The sequence below is a fragment of the Phodopus roborovskii genome, unplaced genomic scaffold (genome assembly GCF_943737965.1).
Source record: "Phodopus roborovskii unplaced genomic scaffold, PHOROB, whole genome shotgun sequence".
Classification (NCBI taxonomy): Eukaryota; Metazoa; Chordata; class Mammalia; order Rodentia; family Cricetidae; genus Phodopus; species Phodopus roborovskii.
The window spans coordinates 39,845,594-39,871,565 of record NW_026126525.1 but is presented as its reverse complement, the minus strand read 5'-3'; the positions used below and the strand labels follow the sequence as shown (position 1 = coordinate 39,871,565).

The 25,972-nt window shown below is 38.0% G+C and overlaps 1 pseudogene; it reads left to right on the top strand.

Annotated features, from left to right (window-relative positions):
• Positions 1 to 2,367: 2,367 nt before the first annotated feature.
• On the top strand, positions 2,368 to 3,654 carry LOC127232146 (corepressor interacting with RBPJ 1-like; annotated as a pseudogene).
• The last annotated feature ends 22,318 nt before the right edge of the window (positions 3,655 to 25,972 follow it).

Here is a 25,972-nt window from a genome sequence, read left to right as displayed (position 1 = left end):
TTAAGACACAAAAGTACTCAATAAAGAAAACAAAACTGAGAGAAATGTGGAAATGAAAAATGTAGGAACTCAAAGAACCTCATAAGTAAGCTTCACCAACAAAATATCAGAGATGGAAGAGAGAATCTCAGATATTGAAGACATGATAGAAGAAATGGATACCTTAGTCAAAGAAAATGATGATGCTAAAAACTTCCTGTTAGAAAACAGAATTTCTGGGACACTATGTAAAATAAGACATAATGACAGCCTACAGAATAGGAAAAGATCTTCACCATCCCCACATCTGAGAGAAGGCTGATCTCCAAAATATAGAAAGAATCTAGACCTCAAAATACAAAATAATCCAATTTTAAAAATGGGGTACAGATCTAAACAGACAATTCTCAGCAGTGGAATCTCAAATAGCCAAAAAACAATTTTAAGGAATTGCTCAACAATCCTTAGCCATCAGGGAAATGCAAATCAAAAGAACTATGAGATACTATCTTGCATCTGTCAGAATGGCTAAGATAAAAATCATTAATAAAAGCTTGTGCTGGAGAGTGTGTAGAGTAAGTAGAACATTCCTCCATTGCTGGTGGGAGTACAAATCATATTTCCAGTGAAAATCAATATGATGATTTCTCAGAAAATTTGGAATCAATCAAGACCCTGCAATACCACTCTTGGGCATATACACAAAGGATACTCAATCATACCACAAGGACACATACTCAACAATGTTCACAGCAGCACTATTTATAATAGCTACAACCTGGAAAGACCCTCAACAAAGAATGGATAAAGAAAAATGTGGTACATTGACACAATGGAAGACTACTCAGCAGAAAAAAAAATGACATCTTGAAATTTGCAGGTAAATGGATGCAACTAAAAACAAAAATATCCTGAGTCAGGTAACCCAGATCCAGAAAGATAAACACAGTATGTACTCACTTATAAGTGGATATTAGACATAAAGCAAAGGATAATCTACAACACCAGAGAAGCTGGGTAACAAGGCGAACCCTAAGAGAGATATACATGGATACTTCTGGGAAGGGGAAATAGACTTGATCCCCTGAGTAAATTGGGAGCATGAGAGGGATAGGAGTGGGTGAAAGGGGTGGTAGAGGGCATGGAGTGGGTATTGGGATAGGTATGAAAAAGTAAAAGATAGTTTTAAAAATAAAAAAAAATCAAAACACTAAATGTACAAAATAAAGAAAAATATTAAAAGTTCTAAGGGCAAAAAGACCAAATAACATACAGGAAGACCTATTGTAATACCAGTTGATTTCTCAATGGTAGATGAAAAGCCTGAATAGATGTCCTACAGACTCTAGGAGACCACAGATGCCAACACAGAATACTATATTCAGCAAAGCTTTCAACTGCAATAGATGGAGAAAATAAGATATTACATTAAAAAATACAATTGTAAGAAATTACCTATTTAAAAAGCCATCCCTAAAGAAGGCACTATAAGGGAAATTCCAACCTACATAGATTAACTATATTAAGAAAAACACAAGAAATAAATAATTCCAGACAACCTAAAGAGAGATAACACACACACACACACACACACACACACACACACACACACACACACCAAAATAATAAAATAATAAGACTCATCAAACACTGCTTGTTGATATTTCTCATCATAATAGTCTGAAATTGGAAAGAATGGATAAATAAAATGAGGCACATTACACAGTAGAGTATTACTCAGCAGTAAAAAAAGATGAAATTCACAAATAAATGAATGAAAACAGAAAAAAATCATTCTAAGTAAGGTATCCCATTTATTTTATTCACTTATATGTAGATCTCAGCAGTTAGGTCAATTATAACCAAGATACAATCTGTAGAATCACATAGGTTATGTATAGAGTAAGGGACTGAAGGGGACTTAGAGATCTCATTTTGAAAAAAAAATAGTATAGATAGTGTGGACAAATGATGGTTTGTATGGAATGGGAAAATAGAAATAGAGAGATGAGGAGAATGGGACAAGGGAAGGAATAAGGGGAGAAACAGCTAAAATTAAATGTCACTTCAGAAACTTAATACAGTAAAACCTATATATCTATATGTATATATATATATATATGTATATATATATTCTAATATAATATATTATGAAATATATATTAAGTTATCAAATTAAATTACCTCATAATGGGAGACAGAGTTCCAATAGGTAATCTCTTATTCCCAATTGAAGTTTCTAGTACTAGGATGGAATTATATCTAATTAAACTGTTGGATGAAGGGATTCCATAAGAAACTTCAATTTTACAGTTCTAGTCATTCTCCCAGAGTTTGTTTATGTTCCTGGCTGACCTAGTGGCTGGCTTCTCCTTCTCAGATTCCAAGATGGGTAAGTCGTTCGCTAATTTAATGTGCAAAAAAGGACTTCCATCCTGTGTCCAAATCCAACATCAAGAAGGTATGGATGGCAGGACAGAAAACATCATATGATAACATAAAACAAGAAGAACTAATACAACAGTACCTTAAAGAACAAGAGTTGTATGATAACAGATTGCTTATGGGAGATGAGCGTGTAAAGAATTTCATGTATGAGGCCCCACCAGGAGTTAAAAAAGAAAACAAAGAGAAAGAAGAAACAGGAGGAGAGAGAAAATACAAATTAGAATGGTAGAAAGGTGCTCCGAGAGAAAAATTTGGCAAAGATGTCGTGAACCAGCCCTTTGGTACTCAGGTTTGAAATGTGAGGTGCATTAAATGCCACAAGTGGGGTCATGGGAACATAGACTGAGAGTGTCCCTTGTTTGATCTTTCTAGGATCAATGGAAGCTCAGTTCCTATTAATGGCTCAGGGCCATCTATTCACCCCTCAGAGCTAATAGTAGAGATGAGAAACAGTGGCTTTGCCCTGAAACAAAATTTACTGGGGACAAACTTGACCACTAATGATCCATCACAGGACTATGTTGCAAGTGATGGTGAAGAAGACCCTGAAGTTGAATTCTTCAAGTCCCTGATGACTAAACAGAAGCAGAAGATCCTCAGGAAATTGGATAGACTTGAAAAGAAAAAAGAAAAAGAAAAGTGATAAAAAAGAAAAAGTTACAGAAGAGCAGAAGTAAACATAAAAAAAAAACATGAAAACAAATTCCCTTCCTCCTCCCCCCCTCCCTCTGACACTTCAGAAAGCAGCAGTGAGAGTGACAAAAGAGAAAAGAAAAGGGAGAAGGAGAAAAGGAAGAAAAAGATGAAAACCAAATGTTCAGGAAGGAAAAGGAATGACTCTGAAGAGGATAAATCTAAGAGCAAACTTCATGAATAACTTTCTAGCAGCCACAGTGACAGCAGGGGGTGAGGGGAGGAGATCTGAGGAAAAGTTAAGGCTTCCCAAACAATCTAGTTCTGGAGAGAATAGCAACCGGTCCTTTCTGATTCTGACGGAAAGTCCAGAAGCCCTCCTCATAATTCAGAGAAGAGAGGGTCTGACAGAAACGGGGAATCCGAATTCAAATCAGGGCTGAAAGCAGCAGGAGAAGCTGAAGCAGGAGCCCTGGTAGTCACAGGCAAAGGGAGATGAGGGACTAGCCATGGTGGAGCCCTCCAGAAGAGCTTACCAGAAGGAAAGAGGCCAGAAGCCCTGGCGATGGTGTACATAGAAGTACACCTGGGTGAGTTCCCAGGAGATAAAGGGAGTGAGTGACGGAGGAAGAGCTCCCTGGGAATAAAGGACTCTATTTTCTTACCGAGTAGCTTTAGCAAGGCCTAATCTATACATTATTATCCAAAAAAAAAAAAAAAGAAAAAAAAAAGGTTCTTAATTTTCTGTCTCTGTACGCTGTCATTTCAAATATGAAAGCATCTGAGTACCACAAGGTTGAGTTTACAGGTATTTGTAGGGCTCTATTTAGGGGACAGAAAGTTGTTTCTGCTGGTAGCTGTTTCTTATGACTTGCACCCATTTAAAATATGTAAGTCATTGTGATTTTGTTGTTGTTTTGAAATCCTATTAAAACAGTGACAACCTTGAATATTATTAGTTTAAATTTGTTATTTTTAAGATTTGAATTTGCACTACAGAAACACACAGAAACAGCTGACCTGAACAAGGAGGAGCCAATGAGCCTCCAAACTGATATCTGGGAATCCAGCATTGAACTGACTCAGACCCCCTAAACATGGGTCTCAGTTAGAAGGCCTGGGCAGTCTAAGGGACCTCGGACAGTGGAACCAGGATGTATCCCTGGTGCACAAAAGGACTTTGGGAGCACATTCCCCATGGAGTGATACTCACTTAGCCTAGAGGCAGGGGGAAGGACTAGTCCCTACTCCAAATGACTTGACAGATTTAGATGACCCCTCCTGGAAGGCATCACCCTATATGTGAAGGGGGGCATGGGAGGGGAGTGTGGGGGGCATGGAAAGGTGAGATAGAGGGACAGAGGAAAGGAGGCAGGGTTGGAGGGAGGGAAAGGAGAGGGAACTAGGATCGATATGTGAAATAAAAATTTAAAAAAAGAACATATATGATACAAAAAAAGAAATGAAAGATGACTAATAAGGGAATGGTTACAATAATAAAAATTATGTGAATGTGAAAAAAATATTTGAACTTGCTTGAAGAACAATGGAATTGGTGGAATTCTGTAGGGTGAATAAAATACTGGATATCGCTCAGTATTTCCTTAAGACTAAAACCCAAAGTTGTTTCTGCAGAGTAAGGTAGTCCCAATTGAATGCCCTGTTATTTGTCTATGTTGGCATACAAAATTGCTTTAAACTTTACAATTCTGAAAAGAAGAATTCTGACATGGGTCTCATGCTGCCCAATCATGGCATCTTTCCCCCTTCTCTGTAGTTCAAGGTGCATCTAGTCACTCTGACAATGATTTTACATCCCCTTCTACTTGGTAAGAACCCTTGTGAATATACTGGATTACCCAATGAATCAAGAATAATCTCCGCATTTAACATCAACTGATTGTCAACCTTAACTTCTCTGCACCTGGAATTTTCCTTTTCCATGTAATGTAACATATTCATAGGCTTCAGAGCTTGGAAACACGGATATCTTTTGGGAACTGGATATTCTGTCTCCCACAATAGACTTTCCGATGTTAGACATATCATTACAAGGTTTTTTTTTTTTTTCAAAAGGGAAGCATTTATACTACAAAACATATAGAAACAATACATTTTACTTAAAGGTGGGAAAGTTCCCTCCTCTTTGAAGCAGGGTCTCACTAAGACTGTATAGCCCTTGCTACCCTGGAGCTCACGGTGTAGACCAAGCCAATATATAAAGTTGTTTGTTGTTGTTGTTGTTGTTTAATTTAGCTATAGATTTGCCATATGTTACAAATGACTAGTAAAGAAAAACTATGGAAAATTTTAATACAAATTACAAATAACATGCAGTTCAATGATTTTTCCTATTGTGAACATATTAAATATTTCTTTTATCAGGGTTTCACTTTTTAAAGCATCTCTGATTTAGTATAAATACACTGATTTTGAGAGCAGTGAAAGTTTCCAAATTCTGAAGAAAATAAATTTGAAAGGAGTTAAAAAAAAAAAAGAATCTCCAATTTTGGCAGTTGGCAAGACTATAGCTTGCTCTCCACCAACACAAGGCTACATTGCTGAAGTTAACACCTACACAACTCATTAGACATGGACATGGAGATGTCAAACTAATACCTATATAGACCCTTCACTGCTATATTCTAGTGTCCTTAATATAGGAATATACTCTGAGAAATGTAAACACCAACATACACTCAAAACTTTTGCTCTACAATTATGTCCCCCTTGCAAGATATGATAGTGTATTAGTGGCACAAAGTTTGTGGAGTAACCAAGCAATATCTGATTTGACTACAGGCCTACTCCAAGAGATAAAATCCATACTCTGCACTGCTTAGGTTACCAAGAACCTGAGACTAGATAGCATATGGACCTACCTGAAAATTAAATACTACTATTCTAAACCAAACCCAACCTATAAATAAAATTACTCCTAATGACAGTCTGCTACAGATATACATGTCAGCAATATGGGCATATAGATAATACAATACAGTATTATACAATACAATTCAAGTAGACAATACAAATAAATACTGTTTTAGACAAAAAGTTTGGTTTAGGATAAATAAATAAATTCTTCAAACCTTTCAAAGACCTACAGAATATGGCATTTAAAATGGTTTAGGGTTTTTCTTAACAGTGAGGCACAATTGCTCCTGGCAACACCACCTGAATCAAAAAGTAAGATGAACATCAATGAAAGTTGTTATGGAGTTTACTTTCAATATGGCAAGACTAGCCATTTGGGCAAGATATTGCTCTTGTCTGGACTGTTTGACTTTATGCTGTATAAACTGGACATGCAGGACCCACAGGAAAGTGACTGCTGATACAAGATGGACATTGCTACAGGTTTTCTGCTTCATGGAATAGTCTTCCAGACAGTCTTCAGGACACAGAGAAAAGTGACTGACAAGCTGCCAACACAGGTGGGACAGTTTGAAATTTCCTGCTTTGCTGAGGAGTCTGCCAGACATACTATGGTCGGTTGGCTAAAGATAGAACATTATAGAACATCAGGTGACTGACCAGGAAGTGAGCTGTCTCTGTCATTTCTAGAGTCTATATATTATCCTTCTGTAGTGTAGAGTTTTCCTTAGTTAGGATTAAAGATAAGTTACTTATAAGACTTTAGGATCACAAAGATAAGACAGATGATAGAACATTTTCTTTAAATCTTGCTAATTGTTAATGGACTAAATATTGTTAACTATAGTTCTTATTTGATAACTGTTCTGTTATATGTTTTGCTATGCTAAAGTTGAAACCCTTCTTTTTATTTTAGACAGAAAAGAGGAGGTGATGGGAGATGTCATTCTGTAGATATGTTTCTCTTATTGCTTAATGAATAAAGTATTGTTGGAAAATAAGAAAGCAAAATATCTGGGACTAGGAGACAAGGAGGATTCTGGGAAAGGTAGTAGGAGGACTCAAAAATGTAGATACTTGAGAGAGAAGAGGTCTGTACCCTCTCTCTGTTAAGATAAGACCATGTGGAAACACTTAAATTAATAGAAATGGGTTAATATTTAAGACAGAGCTGGCTAATAAGAAATGCTAGTAGCAGGCCAACAGCTTTAAATCTTAAAAAAAAAGTTTTGTTTAAATTAACATCACTAACATTGCTCTTATTACTTAGAATCATAATAAATACAAACGGAGTTGCTTCCTATTATTCACCATTACCTTCCTCCCACATACTGTAGGGAAAATGGAGTAGGGGAGCCTCTTTAGTGAGGGAGGTAACTAAAGAAGAAGAGAAGTGATGAAAATAATGATAGGGATGTTCAAAAAGGCCACAGGAATTATACTATTAACTACTTATCTAAAAAATAAAGTACAAGTAATTGAGGTGTGTGTGTGCATGCAAATATGTTTTAACGATCTTTTTTCATCTGAATTGATGGTGCTCAACCCAAAATCCAAAGAACACTTAACAAAAACAGTTGTACTAGACACAAGGGTTCCTCTTTTGAGTTGTTGGCTAGGGCTGTTCAAGATACTCACAAAACGTACACACTAATTTAATCACTGAAAAATATATTGTCTTTCCTAATCAAAATATATAGTACCTGGTAATTGTATGTATTATAATATGTATAACCAATGCATAGTTTTTATAGTGCCAAGAATGCCTCCTAAGAACTAAGAGATTTTAAGAGCTGCTTGGAAATAAGGGACATCATCCAGAAGCAAATTTGTAAATAGTGTTGGAATCAGAAAAAAAAAAAAACTGCTATAAATCCTGGGTCCACCCCAATTAGCAGCATAGCTTTAGGAAACAGATTTAATTGTTTGTGATGCAAACATGAAATTATATTACCTACCAATAAAATTGTCCCCAATAAATTAGAGAAGAAATTAAATTAGGTAACATATGTTAATAGTTTATCATTTCTAACACATAGTAAATGTTGAGTAGATGAAAGCAATTTATTATTATGTTTCTCCTATAGATTTTGAAGAAAGTACTCTGAAGTATGCAGACATTGCCTACAGTTCAATCCCAAGTAGACACTAAATGTTCAGTAGTAGGAGTTCCTGGTAAACAGAAAACACTCCTGCCACTACCATCAAACCTATTGCAGACATCACTAAATGAGCATGGTGATCTTCCTACAAAGTCTTAGGAACTGACCAGACAATGCTTTGAGAACTATTGTTTCCTGGGGATAAAGTTCTACATATTAGAAAATGGGACTGAATGCTGATTTTCCTTCCACTTAAGAGGAGCCCAGAGGATCTCAAGATAGAGGTTAGCCTGGGTTATATAAGTTTAAACTAGCCTCTCTTAATTGCCAACCTGACTGGACTAAGAGGTATCTAGAGTTGTGAAAGTGTTACTGTATGTTGTTGTTGCATATTCAGAGAACATTGTTATCTGGGACCATGACTAGAGGACTGGAGAACTAGAGGAAAAGGATCTGCCTTGAATACACATGGAGACCTTAAAGAAGCTGACACCATTGATGGAGAAGAGAAGAAGAGGCAGCTGTGGCTAGGTAAGATGCTTTCTTTCCTGGGTGATTATATCTATCACTGCTGCTGCCCACAGGCATAGTTTCATCAGACTTTCAACATGAGCTCACAAATAATGACTCTCTAGAAACTTCTGTCCTTCAGTGTTGGATTGGAACTAAGAAGTCATTTCACTTTCAGGATTGGAAACTATTCTATGCCTCTCCAGTATGTATCTGACCATCGTTTAATCATGTAAGACATGCCAATAAATACCCTTTAGTAATTTAATAATCTCTCTCTCTTTCTCTCTCTCTCTCTCATGCTACTAGTCCTGTTCCTTTAGAGAACTCTGCCTAATAAACCACATAGTGAAACCCTGTCTTAAAAACAATTAAGGGAGGGGTTGGGCAGATGGCTCAGCAAGTAAGAGTACTAACTACTCTTCCAAAGGTCCCAGGTTTCATTTCAAGCACCTACATGACAGCTTACAATTAGCTTTGACTCCATGTGTAGGGGCTCAGACACCTTCTGTCCTCAGGAACCACTAGTACCCAAGTGTTTTACAAGCATACATATAAGCAAACTATCCATACACATAAGGGAAAGAAAATAAAAAAGAACTCTGAACTCTGAAACCAGAAAATTTTATTAAAAATATATGATAGTCTCTAAAGGATAGTGGCAGTAAAACCATTTTTATAAGAGTCATATCTGTGGTTTTGGAGCAGGAAACATTATGAAGGGCATCAATCTCATCACACGATTATAGAATTGGAAGAAACCTAAAAGCTTGAAAATGTAAAAACAACTCCATGAAATATAAGACGTAACACTACACAGATTTTTCTTCTTAGTTAATGTTACAGGATAAATTTTGTTTCTCTCCCCCCCCCCAAATAAAGTTTGAAGTCCCAATCCCACATACCCTAGAATTACCTTGTTCAGAATCACTCTTTCATTATAGAGTCTATTTCACTAAGATTGTCATCCTGGCACTGAATGGACTTCTAATCCAATATAGCAGGTGTTCTGAAAAGCATAGGGCTATGAGAAGTCACAAAAATACCTACTAAAGATGAGGGCAGAAGTTGGAGTCATATGATCACGAGTTCAAGAGCACAGGAGGCACCAGACAGGAGTCAAGGAAGAACTCTTTTTCTGGAGACTGCAAAGAAGGTTCTACCTACCTGGCCTTGACTTCAGACTTCTAGTCTTCAGGATCATGAATGAATGGGCATCTGCTGTATTAAGTCACTCAGTTGGTGGCACTTTATTGTATTATCTCTAGGAAAGTGATGGAGGAACGAAACAAACAAGGTTGTTCCACACAGAATAAAATTGTAAGTTTCCATCCCCATAATCAATTTCAGGGAATGCAGCCTCAAGTTCACTATCATCTGAGCACTCTGTAGGGGAACCCAGGAAGGAAAAGGAGGCTTCCATTCACAAAATGGCCTTACTGCATTTGCCTTGGAGCTACATGCACTTGTCCTTGGGAGATCAGGGCAGAAGTCCCATGGCCCTTTCTCTGAAAGATAAAATATCCAGACAAGGACCTCACTTCATGCTCACAGATATGAAAGTAGGAAATTTGAAATGGGTGAACAATTTTTGTTGGCTCACTCAGGCTGGATAAAACATACCATCTGTGATGGGAAGAATAATAGTTCCTCAAAATAACCATATTCAAAAACACTAAAGCCTGTGCATATAAGAAATGGGGCTTTGCAGATGTGACAAAATTCACAGCAATGGTCATATTGGATCCAGGTGAGTCCAGTCTCCTCACACATGCTCTTATAGCAGGGAACTCTCCCCTCCTGTGGTCAGAATGATGGATGATAGGAAGAGTGGTGGTAACACTACCTTTGAAATCCAAGGAGTGAGCAAGGAAACCAGGAACAAGGGCAGACCCTATAATCTGAGAGAAGCAAGAAACAGGCCTACTTTGAGACTTCAGAAAGAATACAGCTCTACCACCTCCTTGATTTTGGTTCAATCCAATTGGTATTGGAGTCATGTATATTTGTGAAGATAGCAAATATGCATTAATCAAGATGTTAAGTTTGTGATGCTTTGGCAGATGGGGAAATATTTGTCCATGAGCTCCAACCACAGACCTGAACTTTCCTACCTTGTGGTCAGGGATCTAAATCCTGTCATTCTTATACTTCTACCTGCTGTGGGTTCCTGGGATGTCTCTACATGCACTTGGACAAAGAAGACATATCCTTCATCGCTGGCTTCTATCCTCACCCATGTTTGGAGAGGACATTTCCTCACCTAACTCTTAAGATGAGTTTTTACAATATTCAAAAACTCTAAATTTGGAAAAAAGGCCCAATTACTCTTTGCTCCATAGGGTGCCATTTGTTCATCTGATATATTAATTTTAAATAACTTGATGTAGACTGTAGTCAGACCAACCTTGTGGCAATTTACACAAAAATATCTCCAGAAGAATTTTTAAATAGGACAGATAAGGGCTCATTTATTTCAAAAGAATAGAAATGGTATCTGAGCTGCCATCTATCCCCAAGTCACTTTATTTTGTACTTGAAAGAGCCACATTAAACTGTCTTTATGGATAATGATATTGCTAAATTTAAAAAAGTGAGTTGAATGATTTAAATGCTTCAAGCAAATACTAATTTCTCAAGAAAGGATGTTTTTTAAGTGAACACACGTGCAAATTCTCTATTTGTCAGTGGCAGAAGGAGTTATGAAGTAGCATGTCAGGTACTACCCATGTCTGATGCTTGTTGATTCTTCTGCATAAGCTAAAATGAATGGCTTCTGTTGCAGGAGAAAGGGCTCACCCTGGCCATGAACATCCTCACTTCAATTGCTAAACCTATAAAAGCCATGTTCTTGATGTGAAAGAAAATGGTGTCAGCAGTTATCACTTCACTTCTACTCTCCCTTAGAAAAAGCATTAGATGGTGTGTGTGTGTGTGTGTGTGTGTGTGTGTGTGTGTGTGTGTGTGTACATGAGGGGAACTCTCAGGCTATGGAATAGTGCAAAAAAGGTTCTAATGATAAAGTACTTTGTAAATCCCCAAACAACTCAGATTGTTGCCAATATTATAGGTTGTTCTCCACAAACTGACAGCAAGGCTCCATTGCTGTAGATAACAGCTACACAATTCATTGAACACAGAGAGGTTGAGCAGGTACTACATGGAGCCTTTACCACTACATCCTAGTGTCTTTGGTATTGGAAAGTACTCTGCAGACTACCAAAATAGAAACCTAAACACCAACACAGCCACAAAATGTTTGATCTACAATCTGTCCTGCCTGCAAAATATGCTAGGGCAGTGATGTCACAAAGCTTGTGGGAGAAACCAACTAATATTTGGTTTAACTAAAAGCCCACTCCATGAGATAGAACCCATACTCAACATTATTTGTATGACCAAGAACCAGAGATTATGTAACCCAGGGACCTAGGGTAAACCAAATAAGACTGGTCTTTCAAAAAGCAACAATAAGCCAGTGTTGGGGCATTGGTGGCATATGTCTTTAATCCCAACACTTGGGAGGCAGAGGCAAGTGGATCTCTGTGAGTTCAAGGACAGCCTGGTCTACCGAGCTAGTTCTAGGACAGCCTCCAAAGCCACAGAGAAACCCTGTCTTGAAAATAAAAATTAAATAAATGAAAATAAAAACTAAAATGACTCATAATGACATTTTACTGTATTCATGGCCTTACTCAGCCTTCACCAGAGAAATTTCCTCCTGCAACAGATGGGAACAAATTCAGAGACACACAGCCAGACCTTATGCATAGAGAAACCTTGGAACTTATAGACCTAACAAGATGTCACCATCAAATCCGTTCCCTCAGAGCTCAGGGAAATACAGAAGAGTAAATGGAAAGAATGTTAGAGCCAGAGAGGATGGAGGACACTATGAGGACAGGGCACTCGAAATCTACTGAGCAGGGTTCGTATGAATGCACAGAGGCTGAAGCAGTTAGCACAGGCCCAACATGAGTCTATGCCAGATCCTCTGAATATATATTGTAACTTTCAATTTAGTGTTTCCATGGAACTCCTGAGTATATGAACAAGTGAACCTCTGATTCTTGTGCTTTCTCTTGGGTTCTTTTCTTTCTGTTGGTTTGCCTTGTCCAACTTCTATCCGATGGTTTTTGTTTTATCTTATTATGTTTTATTTTGTTAAAATTATAAACATTCAAAATTTCTTATTAAAAATGAAAAATAAAAACTAAATGGATATTTTGTAATTTTGATTCTTCCAGCAGAATCATAAGAAGATGGAGTTGAGAAAGGTAGGATGAGAAGAAACAAAACACATGGCCCTTACAATATTGATGGAGTAGGAACTGGCTCCTGAGTTCATTGTTAGAGAAGAAGCAACCCTCCATGTGAATCCTACATAAATAAGAATTAAGTTTATTCATGCCCCTACTGCAGCTAGGGTCTGTGTTGATGTCTGTGGCTCCTGATGCCATCAAAAGCCATACTGATGCCAGGAATTAGGGGTGCCACCTGGGGCCATGTTGGTATCTGAGGACCACAGTGCCACTGGGGCCATGCCAATCTGACTGGACAGCATTCCCACCTGAGGCCATGGTGACATCTAGGCCTGGGCTACTGCAGAGAACCATGTCTAGGTCTGTGATTCTACCACTGCTAGGGTCTATATTGATTCATGGTTCATGTTGCCACTAAAGGCCACATGGATGTCGTGGTTTTGGCCACTACCTGTGCCCATGCTGGTGTCTGAGGTCAGTGCCACTATTGGGGCCATGCTGATCTGAGTTTCCTGGGCTGCCACACAGGGCCATGGTATCATATGGACCATAGCTGCTGCCAAGGGCTATGTCTGGATCTGTGGCCCTAATAAAGGCAAGGTCTAAGTTGATGTCTATATGTCTAAGGCTCCTATTACCACTAAGGGCTATGTGGATACTTGGGTCTGATCAGTCACCTGAGCCCACGTTAGTACCCATATTGCTACTGGGGCCATACTGATTGACTGACCTGCACTGCCACCTAGGGCCTTGGTGACATCTAGACCCAAGTTGCTGCCAAGGGTCCTGCTGGAGCTGTGGTCTGTGTTAATGCCCATGGCCCATGTTACCCCATGTGTATTGAAATCCAGAGGTCTGTGCAGAAATCACTCCACCTTTCACTGGTCCTAGGACAGTTGGCCCTGGCCCTAGCTGGAAACAGCATCAGAAGACCTGGCCAGACTGCCAGTGAGAGAACTGTCCCCCAAACATACATACTGGATGGGTGAGTGTGCAAGAGCTGACCCTAGTAATATGAACTTAGGAGAGCTAGTTATGTCTCTCACCTGAAGGGGGCTGTCCTAGTGACCACACTGAGCAGATCAGCTATCACCTAGACCCACATTCTGGGTTTTGGGTTGGCCCAGTCTAACATCTACCCCATCTATGACCTGTGGGAGCATGTGAAGGAACTGGTTCTCTGGAATGAGAGCTACAGGATATCCAAGAAAAGTTTCAGTGAGGGTCCTATGATGATGTGTACCAGAGGCCTTGAACAAGACCAGTGACTCATTGCAATGAATATTTGTGGGTGGAACTGATTAGACAAAAGTATGTTGAGTAGTGACAGGTGCTCCCAATGCCACTAGAACTAATGAAGAGATGTTGGAGAGATGAGAAAGATGGAGAAGTGAGGTGTTTTGTTTGTTTGTTTTGCTTTGCTTTTAATTAATTTTGGGAGGTTCTGTTGGGGGAACACTTCAGGGGCAAAAATCAGATATGGAAGGACTGGATGTGAGTAGGATTGGGGTACATGATATGAAATTCCCAAGGAATCAATAAAGAATTGTGTTATATACATAGAAATCTGTTTATTCAAAGTATTTAATAGCATAGCCTAATAACTTAAGTAGGATAAATACACATAGATTTTAGGAAATGTTTGAGGAAATTGTCTTCTACGAGGAAAGTGTCAGAGACTATATTATGCCATAAAGAGAAAATGGATAATACTACCTAATTTGAGTGATTTTTAAAAAATCTTTCTAAATAACTTAGTTTTGGCTGACAGGGACACAACTTATTTTGTTTTCATCTTACTGGTTTTGAATGTGGGCCAAAGGAAGGAGATTCCAATCTTCACTTCCAGGGACACTAGTGGCTTTTAAAAGTAGATGTAATCATTTCATTTTCTCTTCAGTTGATCATGATTTTAGAAAAGTGGCCTCATCTTGGTTAATAATCAAGACAAGAAGTCTCCTACAGAAGTTTGAGGAAGGATCCTGGGTAAAAATAAATAAATAAAATGGAAGGAAACCATTTCTTATGCCTTGCATTCCATGTTGTAGTGAATAGTCATGATATTTGAAACTGTGTCATTAATGCCATGACCATGGTAAAAAGAGAGTGTCAGAAAAGAAACATGGAAAAATACTGGGGCCTTATATTTACATTTGAGTTTCTGAAATCCAATCTGTACCATACAGTCTCTATCCTCCACAGTTTTTGAGAGATCAGTTGTAGCCTAAACTGCAGTCTGCCTTTGTCCCTTGCAACTAAGAGCAACCTCATTAAAATTATAATTATGAAACCCCAGACTAAACTTATTTTTTTTATTTTGATATATTTTTTCTTATTTTACATATCCATCCCAGTTCCCTCTCCCTCCCATGCCCCCTGACCACCCTCCAATCCCATCACCCCCCCCACACACACACACACACACTCCACAGGGAGGGCGATGCCTTCCAGGAGGGAACAAAATCTGTCAAGTCATTTAGAGTAGGGACTAGTCCCTCCCTCCTGCCTCCCTCCATGGGGAATGTGCTCCCAAAGTCCTTTCGTGCACTAGGGATACATCCTGGTACCACTGTCAGAGGTCCCTTAGACTGGCCAGGCCTTCTAACTGAGACCCATGTTCAGGGGGTCTGAGTAGGTCCAATGCTGGTTTCCTAGCTATCAGTCTGGGGGTCCATTAGTTCCTCCTTGTTCAGATCATCTGTCTCATTGGGTTCCTGTAGCCTGGTCTTGCCCCCTTTATTCTTATTACTACTCCCTCTCTGCAACTGGATTCCAGGAGTTTTCCTCAGTGTTTAGTGTGGGTGTCTGTTTCTGTTTCAGTCAGCTACTAGATGAGGGCTCTTTGATGGCAGATAAGTTAGTTATCAATCTCATTATCAGGGAAGGGCATTTAAGGTAGCCTTTCCACTGTTGCTCAGATTATAGTTGTGGTTATCCCAGTAGGTCTCTGGACATTTCTTTATAGACAGTTTTCTCTTCAAACATATAATGGCTCCCTCTATTATGGTATCTCTCTCTCTCTCTTTCTGTCTGTCTCTCTCTCTCTCTCTTTGTTATTGTTGTTGTTGTTGTTTTTCCTCTAGTCTATTCCTCCCCTGATGCAATCCTCTTAGTCCCACATGATCTCCTCTCCTTCTCTTTCTCCTAACTCCCTCTCCACTCACTGCCCACCCCCCTCCCAATATTCTCAGGAGACTTTGTTCCTTTCTCCTTCTGTGAGGGCCTTGACCCCTTTGTCCATCACTCCTCCCTCTCTGCAACTTGACTCAAGGAGTTCAGCTCAGTGTTTAGCTGTGAGTATCTGCTTATGTTTCTAGTACCAAATTTCTCTTCAAACCTATAATGGCTCCCTCTATTATGGTATCCCCTTTCTTGCTCTCCTTTGTTCTTTCTCTGACTCAATCTTCCTGCACCCTCATGCACACCTCTCCCCTCTTCTTCCTTCTAACTTCCGCTCCCCTCCCCCCCATGCTTCCAATTTGCTTGGGAGCTCTTGTCCATTTCCCCTTCTCCGGGGGATCATGTATGTCTCTCTTAGAGTCCTCCTTGTTTCCTAGATTTTCTGGTAGTATAGATTGTAGGCTGGTAATCCTTTGCTCTATGTCTAAATTCCATATATGAATGAGTACATACCTACCTTGTTTGTCTTTTTGTGACTTGGTTACCTTACTCTGGATGTTTTCTTTTAGTTCCATCCATTTGGCTGCAAATTTCAAGTTTCCATTGATTTTTTTTTTCTGCTGAGTAGTACTCCATTGTGTAATGTACCACATTTTCTCCATCCATTCTTCAGTTGAGGGGTGTTTAGATTGCTTCCAGGTTCTGGCTATTTCAAATAATGGTGGAATCAACATAGTTGAACAGTTTTTCTTGTTTTTTGAATGTGCATCTTTCAGGTATATGCTTAAGAGTGGAATTGCTGGATCTTGTGGTAGACTGATTCCCATTTTCCTGAGAAACTGCCATACTGAGTTCCAAAGTGGCTGTAAGAATTTGCACTCCCACCAGCAATTGGAGGAGTGTTCCCCTCTCTCTACATCCTTTCCAGCATAAACTTAGACTAAACTTCTGAAAACTCTTAATTGAATACAAAGGAAAGGGATTCTCTAAAAATAATTTCAATGTTAAATATGGAAAATCAATGAAAATTAGTAACTAAAATATAGGCCACAGCATGGCACATACTGCAGTAAATCCTTACCTAACAATACAGGCAGGACTTGTGTGAGATAGAAAGTGAAGCATAAAATTTATAAATTTGTTATATATATATATATATATATATATATGTGTGTGTGTGTGTGTGTGTGTGTGTGTGTGTGTGTGTGTGTGTGTGTGTGTGTGTGTGTGTGTGTGTGTATTCATAAATACATAAATCCAGCCTACTTAGCCTTTGTTTCTTATAGTAATGTTCTTCAGGGTTAATCTTTGGGTATGGCATAACCAATGGGAAAATGTTTTTTCCACTCTCAAAACTCTATAATTGTCAGTAACTCTTTGCATAGATGAGGCCTCCTGAGCTTCCTCATCCACAGCAGCATGTCCATTGATGCTGTACTAGTTGCTGTCATTTTTTTGGCTGTCATGCTGCTGAGACTTATGGATTCTGTACTGTTCTGGTCATGTTTTGGTTGTCATGTTAGTGAAGTTCCATTTGTATGGCTTCTGGAACTCATAAGAAACAGTCTCACAGCCAACTCTCTGTTCTTCTTGGGCTTGGAGGAAAAAAATGAAAGGGAAAATATGCAATTACATTATAATCTCAAAAACTAAATTAAGAAATTGGTAAATTTGGGTGAACTCTTTTTCAGTCATATCTCCCTCATATATAGATACATGTTTCCATAAAAATTAATAGGCTGTTAAAATTTCTTTGTTCCCACAGTGAAAACAAATATCATTTAGAATATTACTAAGCAAAAGAAAACATATTGATTGAAGTTTACAGAATTTATCCTGACCCAGAAAATGAAAGGTACTTCCTGCTATTGAAGAAAGAAATCCATTGCTTCAGCAGCTGATGAACCATGGATTATTGTAAGATTCTGGTTTATTTAAACCCAAAATGTTAAGGAAAATATCTATAGTCTGTAACCACTGGATTACATTTTTTAAAAAACAAATGTATCAGGCTAAAAAACTTTACCATATTTAAATTATAATTTCATTTAAATGTCCATACTTCATCACTAAGGACTCACACTACCCTTTTTGTTTGATCTTATGTGAGGTTTTCCCACTGGCATCTGATGATTGCAGAAATATTGGTTGTAATATAGAACAAATATGCTGTGTGTTGGTGGTGCATGCATTTAATCCCAGTACTCAGGAGACAGAGGCAGGCAGATCTCTTTGAGTCCTAGGCCAACCTGGTCTACAGAGTTAGTTCCTGGGCAGGCTCCAAAATAATGCAGAGAAACCCTGTCTTGAAAAACAACAACAAAAGAAAATCAAATATAGAAGAACTAATGGAAAAAATAGTAAAGAATGGAAATATAGTGGCAGAGAAAAAAGCAAATCCTATTCAACTCATGTCTTTTCCAAGAGTCATTTTTTCTGGCATGGCTCCACCTTGACCATTTAACACATTTAATGTGCCATGTAAATTGAAATTAATCAAAATAAATCCTATGGATTTTGTATATTAGACAAATAACTCAAGTATTAGTTAACATTGACATATGTTGTTAATTTGACAGAGTCTAGAATCACCTGAAAAGGGGTCAGTATTGATTAGTTGTCTTTGTCACTTTGGTCTTTGGGCATGTCTATGAGGGACAGTCTTGGTTGTTAATTGATGGAGGAGGGCCTAGCCCACTGTGGGTAGCACCATTCCTTGGACAGGTAGTCCTAGCCTTTACAAGAAGGCTAGCTAAGAATTAACTTACAAGTGACCATGATAGCATGTAGTGTTTCCCCGTGTTTCTGCCTTGACTTCTTGCCTGATGTATTTCAATGATGGATTATAAACTGAAGAAAAATAAATCCTTACCTCTGCTAAGTAGCTTTTGGTCCAAATATATTTTCACATCAACAGAAAGGAACATGAAACATCATACATGTAACCATTCTCATATCTAATATATGATCAATATCATAGTGGTTTGGAATATCTTAGGTAATCTCTATATGAAGAATTTCTGGATTACTAAGTAAGTTGGAGAACCATGGGAAAGGGATAACTTTTTAAATTTACTTTGTTAAATCTTGTGTGGTGGCACATGCCTTTAATCCCAGCACTTGGGAGACAGAAGCAAGTGTCTTTCTGTAAATCCTAGGTCAATGAGGGCTATATAATGAGACCTTGCCTAAAAATTACATTTAACTTCTTTTGCTTTCCAGCAACTTAGTGTTAAATACATACAGTATCTAAATAAATAATTTATCATATAATCTTAGAAATTTGCTAAACAAAATTCCAGATTTGTTTCTCACACTTATTTCCACATAAAGATGACCCATTGAATTTTTCTAGGAATCATTTTCCTTATTATAGGTGATAAAAAGAATTTTATGAAGTTGCTAACAGTAGTAAGTAATCCTTTCCAAAAGCTTGTTTCTATTATTAGGCAAAAGAGATCAAAGTTAACACAGAGTCACAAAAACATCTATGAGTCAAGTTTAAAAAATGCGTGGAATAATAATGCTCTATGATCATTACTACTGCAATGATGGTACTTAAAGTTCATACTGCAGAAGAGCGGACAAATGTAGGGCCTGTAAGAGTTTGCCTAGATCTAAAGATGATCTCTCAAAGGGCTGTTATAATAGTAAAGTGAGATTTGGATACCTCTTAAAATACTTCGAGAAAAGGTGAATATATTTATGGAGAATAAGAATAGAGAAAAAAAACAAGTTTGTGCCAACTTTTATGTCTAATTGAAGTGATTAAAAGTAAAAATCTAAAAGACTGGGGTTCATCAAATATGATACTATAGTTAGAAAAAAATGTCACAGTTGAGAAAAAGAAATAAGATCTAGTTAAAGCAACCCACTGTCAGTTATGATGAAGAAAATGTGACTATGGCACATACAAGAAGAGTGATGGCTTAAATATAGAGCTCATTAAAGCACAAATTGATGCCACATCATACCTAAACTGCTGCTATTTTAGTGAACTTCAGTGCTAGACTGCGTAAAGCTATTATCCACTTGTTTCTTTTACAATTTTTTCGATTTAGTTAGAATATAATTCAAGTATATCACTTGAACACTTACCCTTAACAAGTTGAATTACTAAACGTGGTTATGTGTGTCTTTCTGTCTTGGACTGTAAGACAATCCCATTTTGAACCTACCTTAAGGTCTCTTTTCTTGGGGAAATATTCCTTGCATTCAGCATCAGTAAACAATTCAATTGTTTCATAAAAAGCTTTTTAATTGCTTACAATCCAACATTTTAAAATGAAAGTCAGTAATTTTAGACAAAATCATTAAGGTTACTCTTGATTATAGGACATAATTAACTAAAAGGATGACTACTGGATCCCATTTGTAAATAAACAAAATTATTATTATTCAAATTTTATTCTGAAATATTTCATAATGTAGGCTAATGATCTTTTATCAAGCAAAGACTCTTATTATGTAGAAACACTGAAGAATCATTCAAAGAAACTTTCATTCATCTCTATACAGTAAAATTTCAATGAGCCTGTGTCATTACAAGTAGTGTCACCCCTCCTTGCACATACATTGCAGTGAAATAGCAGTATCTGAAATCATAAATGAAGCTCATTCTGTGACTCAATTAAAAAACTAACAATTGTCCTTTCCTGTCTAAAAACCCTCAGTACAGAATCATTGTCATCATGATGCAACAATAATTTTGTTCTTACTATTTATAACGAACAGAAGGAAGAAATAAAAGTAGTGCTGAAACTTTTAGAGGCTCAAAGGCAGTTTAAAGTCCAAAGCAACAAGAAAAATGAATACTTAGAAGAAAATATTATAAAAAAAAAAGCTGTGCAGTTCCACTTCAACTTTTGAGAATGAGAAATAATTTTAGGAGGAAATTTGATAGAAAATTAATAACACAGGCATCTCAGAACAAGAACAACAATAGACAACTAAAATGGACAAAGGAATGCCCAACAAACCTTAACCTTACCTTAAGAACTACAGGAAACTAAGGAATGGGAGAAATGTTCTACCCAGAAAACAGTACAGCAATTGATGGTCTGACATCAAGAGGTCAGCCCTGAATCATTCATACATAATATTCAGGCTGAGATTATATATATATATATATATATATATATATAGATATATAGAGAGAGAGAGAGAGAGAGAGAGAGAGAGAGAAATTTATTTATAAAATGCATATCATACATATATGAGAAAATAGGTAATGAATTTGAAAGATGTCAGGGAAAGATAATTGGAGGGTTTGAAAAGATGAAAAGAACTGAGACTTTGTGTTGATGGATTTCTCTTGCGATGAATATGAAATGACCGTCTTCATCTCTTCTGACTAATTTTAGTTTGAAGTCTAATTGGAATTGGGGTGGGGGGATGGGAGGGGAGGGTAGTTAGAGTGCATGTGAGAGGGCAGAGAGGGTAAAAGGGAGGGAAGGAGGGAGGGAGGGATGGAGTGAGGGAGGGAGGGAGAGGGAACTGGGATCGACATGTAAAATAATAAATTAAATTAAAAAAATGCTTTGACTCCAAAATTTAAGTTGAAGGACAAGTCACTGAGGAAAAGGATTTCTATTTTTGTTTCCACAGAAAATGAAAAGATGTGGATTCCTTCCAGACTAATGTGGTTTGATCACACCAGACCGCCTGAAACAGAGTACAAGCTGATCCTACATTCAAAACAGCTGGACAAAACAGCCCTACAGACTACAGCCAGGATTTTTGAATCTTCTTCGAATCCCCCATGGCAGCACCCCTTACCAGCAGGAAGTAGTTTGGAAAGAACGATGCCCAAATTCCCATATATTGTGTATAAATGTTTGTTTTCATTTAATTGGACTTTGTTATATAAAATAAAATAAAATAATAAAAAAGATGAAAAGAAAGGGCGAAATGATGCAATTGCATTATAAACTCAAAAAATAAAAAAAAATGTAAAACAGAGAAAAAATGCAGGTGTGTTGGGAAGAATTGTTTTAACTATACCTTAGAAATTTTGTTATATCAGCACTCTCTCCATATATCTTCAATATTGTACTTGAAGTACTAGCTAGAGTAATAAGAAAACAAAAAGAGACCAAGGGGCTAAAACCTGGAAAGGAAGTCAAACTTTCACTATTTGCAGATGACATGATAGTTTACATAAGTGACATGAAAAACTCTACCAGGGAATACCTACAGCTGATAAACATTTTCAGCAAAGTGGCAGAATATAAGATTAACTCAAATAAATCAGTAGCCTTACAATATACAGAAAATACAGGAGCTGAAAAATTCAGAGAAATATAATCCTTTACCATAGCCACAAACAACATAAAATAGCTTGGGGTAATTCTACAAAGAAGTGAAGGACTAAACACTGAGCTGAACTCCTAGAATCCAGTTGCAGAGAGGGAGGAGTGATGAGCAAAGGGGTCAAGACCAGGCTGGAGAAACCCACAGAAACTGCTGATCTGAACAAGGGAGATCACATGGACCCAGTCTGATAGCTGGGAAACCAGCATAGGACTTACCCAGATTCCCTGAATATGGGTGTCAGTTTGGAGGACTGGGTGGGCAGTCTATGGGGCCTCCGGTTGTGGATCAGTATTTATCCCTAGTATATGAATGAACATTTGAAGCCCATTCCACATAGAGGGATACTCTCTCAGACTCCCTCTGGGGGAGGGCCTAGGCCATACTCCAAATGATATGACAGACTTTGAAGACTCCCTGTGTAATGTCTCACCCTCCCTGGGGAGCAGAAAGGGAATGGGATGGGGTTGATGGGGCACAAGGGATAAGATGATGAGGGAACTGGGACTGACATGTAAAACAAGCTTGTTTCAAATTTAAATAGAAACTATTAAAAAAAGAAATTTGGTTATATTAGTTATGATTCCTAACTCTAATTATTATAAAAAGTTATTTTTGTCACTACATGAGCCTATTTTTCATTTTTCTACAGTTTAGGTCTTTTGTTATTCAAGTAATATCACACCCTCTCCTCCTTAGACTCATTACTATTGCAGAAGAGGAGTTGAAAAGAGTTTGCGGGCCAGAAGCAGCAGAAGACAACACGGAAATGAAGTTTGCTGAACACAGCAGGGCAATTGCACATGTGAATGGACAGTAGCTGAGAGAGCAAGCGTGTGGCATGTGCAGGCTTAAGCCAGACAAGATTCCTGCATGAAGAGGGAATTGGGGCACGAAGTCCCAGCCCATTCTAAGGAGTTATTAGTAAGTGACAGCTGCTGGGAGAAGGAGAGTCAGCTTTCTTAGAGATGTGGCCTGTAATATGTCTATCATGCTCTGGTGGAAGGTGACATATTCAAGAATAAATGGGTAGCACAAACTGCATTTGCTAGATTTTCGTTTTTAAGAGGACAGCCAGTGAAGTGGGCAGGAGGTGTGTCTGGGAAGAGTTGGAAGAGGAGGAGGGTGAATATAATCAAAACAGATTCCATGACATTCTCAAATAATTAATAAAAATAACACAGGAAAAACACAAGAAAAAAATTAAAATTCATAAAAATTCTGATTATGAAAATGTTGACAGAACTTATTTGAAAGTTTAAAAGGAACTTATTTGAAAGTTTTTTCAAGAATACCTTTTCTCATTTCCTCTTATTTTGTGGTCAAATGATGTGATAGACGCATAGCTCCAGTATTCATAAAATTCTGGTTGATAAACTACATTAAAATTAAGAAGGGCATTTTAGTTACTGTTCTATATCTGTGCTGAAACACCATGATCAAGGCAACATAAAAAGGAAGATTTAATTGGGATTTTATAACAGTTTCATAGAATTAATCCATGAACATTATGGTGGGAAACAAGGCAACAGGCAGGCAGGCAGGCATGATGTTGGAGCAGGCAGAAGAGACTGAGCCTAGCATGGATGCTTGAAAACTCAATGCCCACCTCCCAGTGACATACATCCACCAACAAAAACATACCTCTTACTCCTCCTTCATAAACAATCTACCAAGGAATAATTAAGAATCCGAACATATGGCAAATAAGAGCCATTTTTGCATAAACTATCACAAAGAGAAGTAAAATCAGAAAGACTATAATCAGATAAAATACTCATATTCTGGTCCCCCAAATGGAAAACCTGTAGTGTTTCTATAAGTCATGACAGAAAACAGACAATTCATTAGGAAAAGGGACAAAAAAGACATGAACAGAGGAAATGGGTCTAAATATATACAAAGTTGCTAAGCCCCATTAAGTGTCAGGGGAAATAAAATAATGTCCAGAGCTGTAAATCTCCAAGAGCAGCTCAATTAAAGCACTGAAGACTGGGGATGAATAGATGGTTCAGCTATTAGGAATGTGTGCTTGTGTACTGCTCTTTTCAGAGGACCTGACTTCTGTTCCTACTACCAACCTCAAGAGGCTCACAGTGCCACCTGTGTCTCCAGCTCCAGGGGCTCCTACTGCCTATTGTGGACTCCTTTGGCTCCTGCACTCACATGCACATAACTATATATATACACACACACACAAACACACACACACACACACACACACACACACACACACACACACACACACCCCGCCACCACCACCACCACCACCAAAGATTGACAACATCAGGTAACAAAGTTAACAGAGCATCTAGAATTCCCATTTATTTTTGGAGTATAAATTTATGTAGCCACTTTGGGAAACTCATTGGTAATAATGGGTGTAACTGTAGGTTTAGTTTTCTTTTTGTAATTTTTAAATTATTTAGTTATATGCGTGTGGATGTTTTACATTTTACGTGCATGAATATGTGCGTGCGTGCGTGCGTGCGTGCGTGTGTGTGTGTGTGTGTGTGTGTGTGTGTGTGTGTGTGTGTGTGTGTGTGTACCTTGTGTATCTAGAAGCCAGAAGAGAGCATTTGGATTTCCCAAGACTGGAGTTACAGAGGGTCATGAGCTTTGGTAACAGAGTGCTAGACATCAAAATCTGGTTTTCTGGGTGAGCAGAAGGTGTTCTTAACAACTGAGCCATTTATCCAGCCCACAGTTGTCTTTGGTTTGATAAAGGTGGATCATTGACAGCCCAGGTATGCCTAATCATCATTTCAAGGTTTCCAACCAAGAGCTTACACTAAAAGAGCAGCTATTTCAGGTTTGAAGGATATTCCATAGAATCTCCTATCCAAAGGCAACAAGCACTTCAAAAAGAGAAAATGCTTCCTGACAAAAAGGAATAGCAAAATATTTTTTCATTGACAAGATGAGTAATGGTTGAGAAATGTGGCTGCCTGGATGAGTTCCTTAGCTAACTCCACCCTATCAATACAGAGTGAAATGGGTGAGCCCAGCAGCTCAACAACATCAAGCACTGTCTTAGAAGCAGAGCTGGGCTCACACTTCTCTTCCTGATAAAGAAGGTTATAACTGATTCAGAATGGTTAGATTTTATGTCATTGTATGTTTTTGTGACATTGTAGAGGCACAAAATAACAGAGAGATTTCAATATCCAGAAGAATGGGTTTTATGTTTTGTGTTTTGTAGCACAGACTGGCAAGTACCACTTTCACTGTAGTATGCTACCCATTACTGCTCCATACTTCAGAATATAGTGTTAAGTACAGCTTCCCCAAATCCCAAATTACAATCAGTGAGCCAACACAGGGATTGTCCTGCAGTGAAATTGGCCCACAAAGAAGGAGATTGTTAATCTGAGCCACAGAATAGGTACAAGAACATAAGACAATTAACACTGGTTTTGAACAAGGACAGTGACACCTTGTTTAAACCAAGAATGCAGGTAGTCAGGAGCATGCATCCCAAATCTGGAGGGTAGAAAGAAGTTCCACAGGCAGCACAGACTATATTCAAACCTGTCACAACTACAGCTACAAATCATATTCCCTCCAATCTCTAACTATTTTATTCAATAACATTAACTAGCTTGCCCAGACTGGAGCTGTTCACCCACACAACAGAGGTATAAATAGTAACATTTTACAGCGATTCTAAAGAGTAAATAAGTTAAATATATACAAACCTCATGTGGTACATGGCAATAACACAAAACA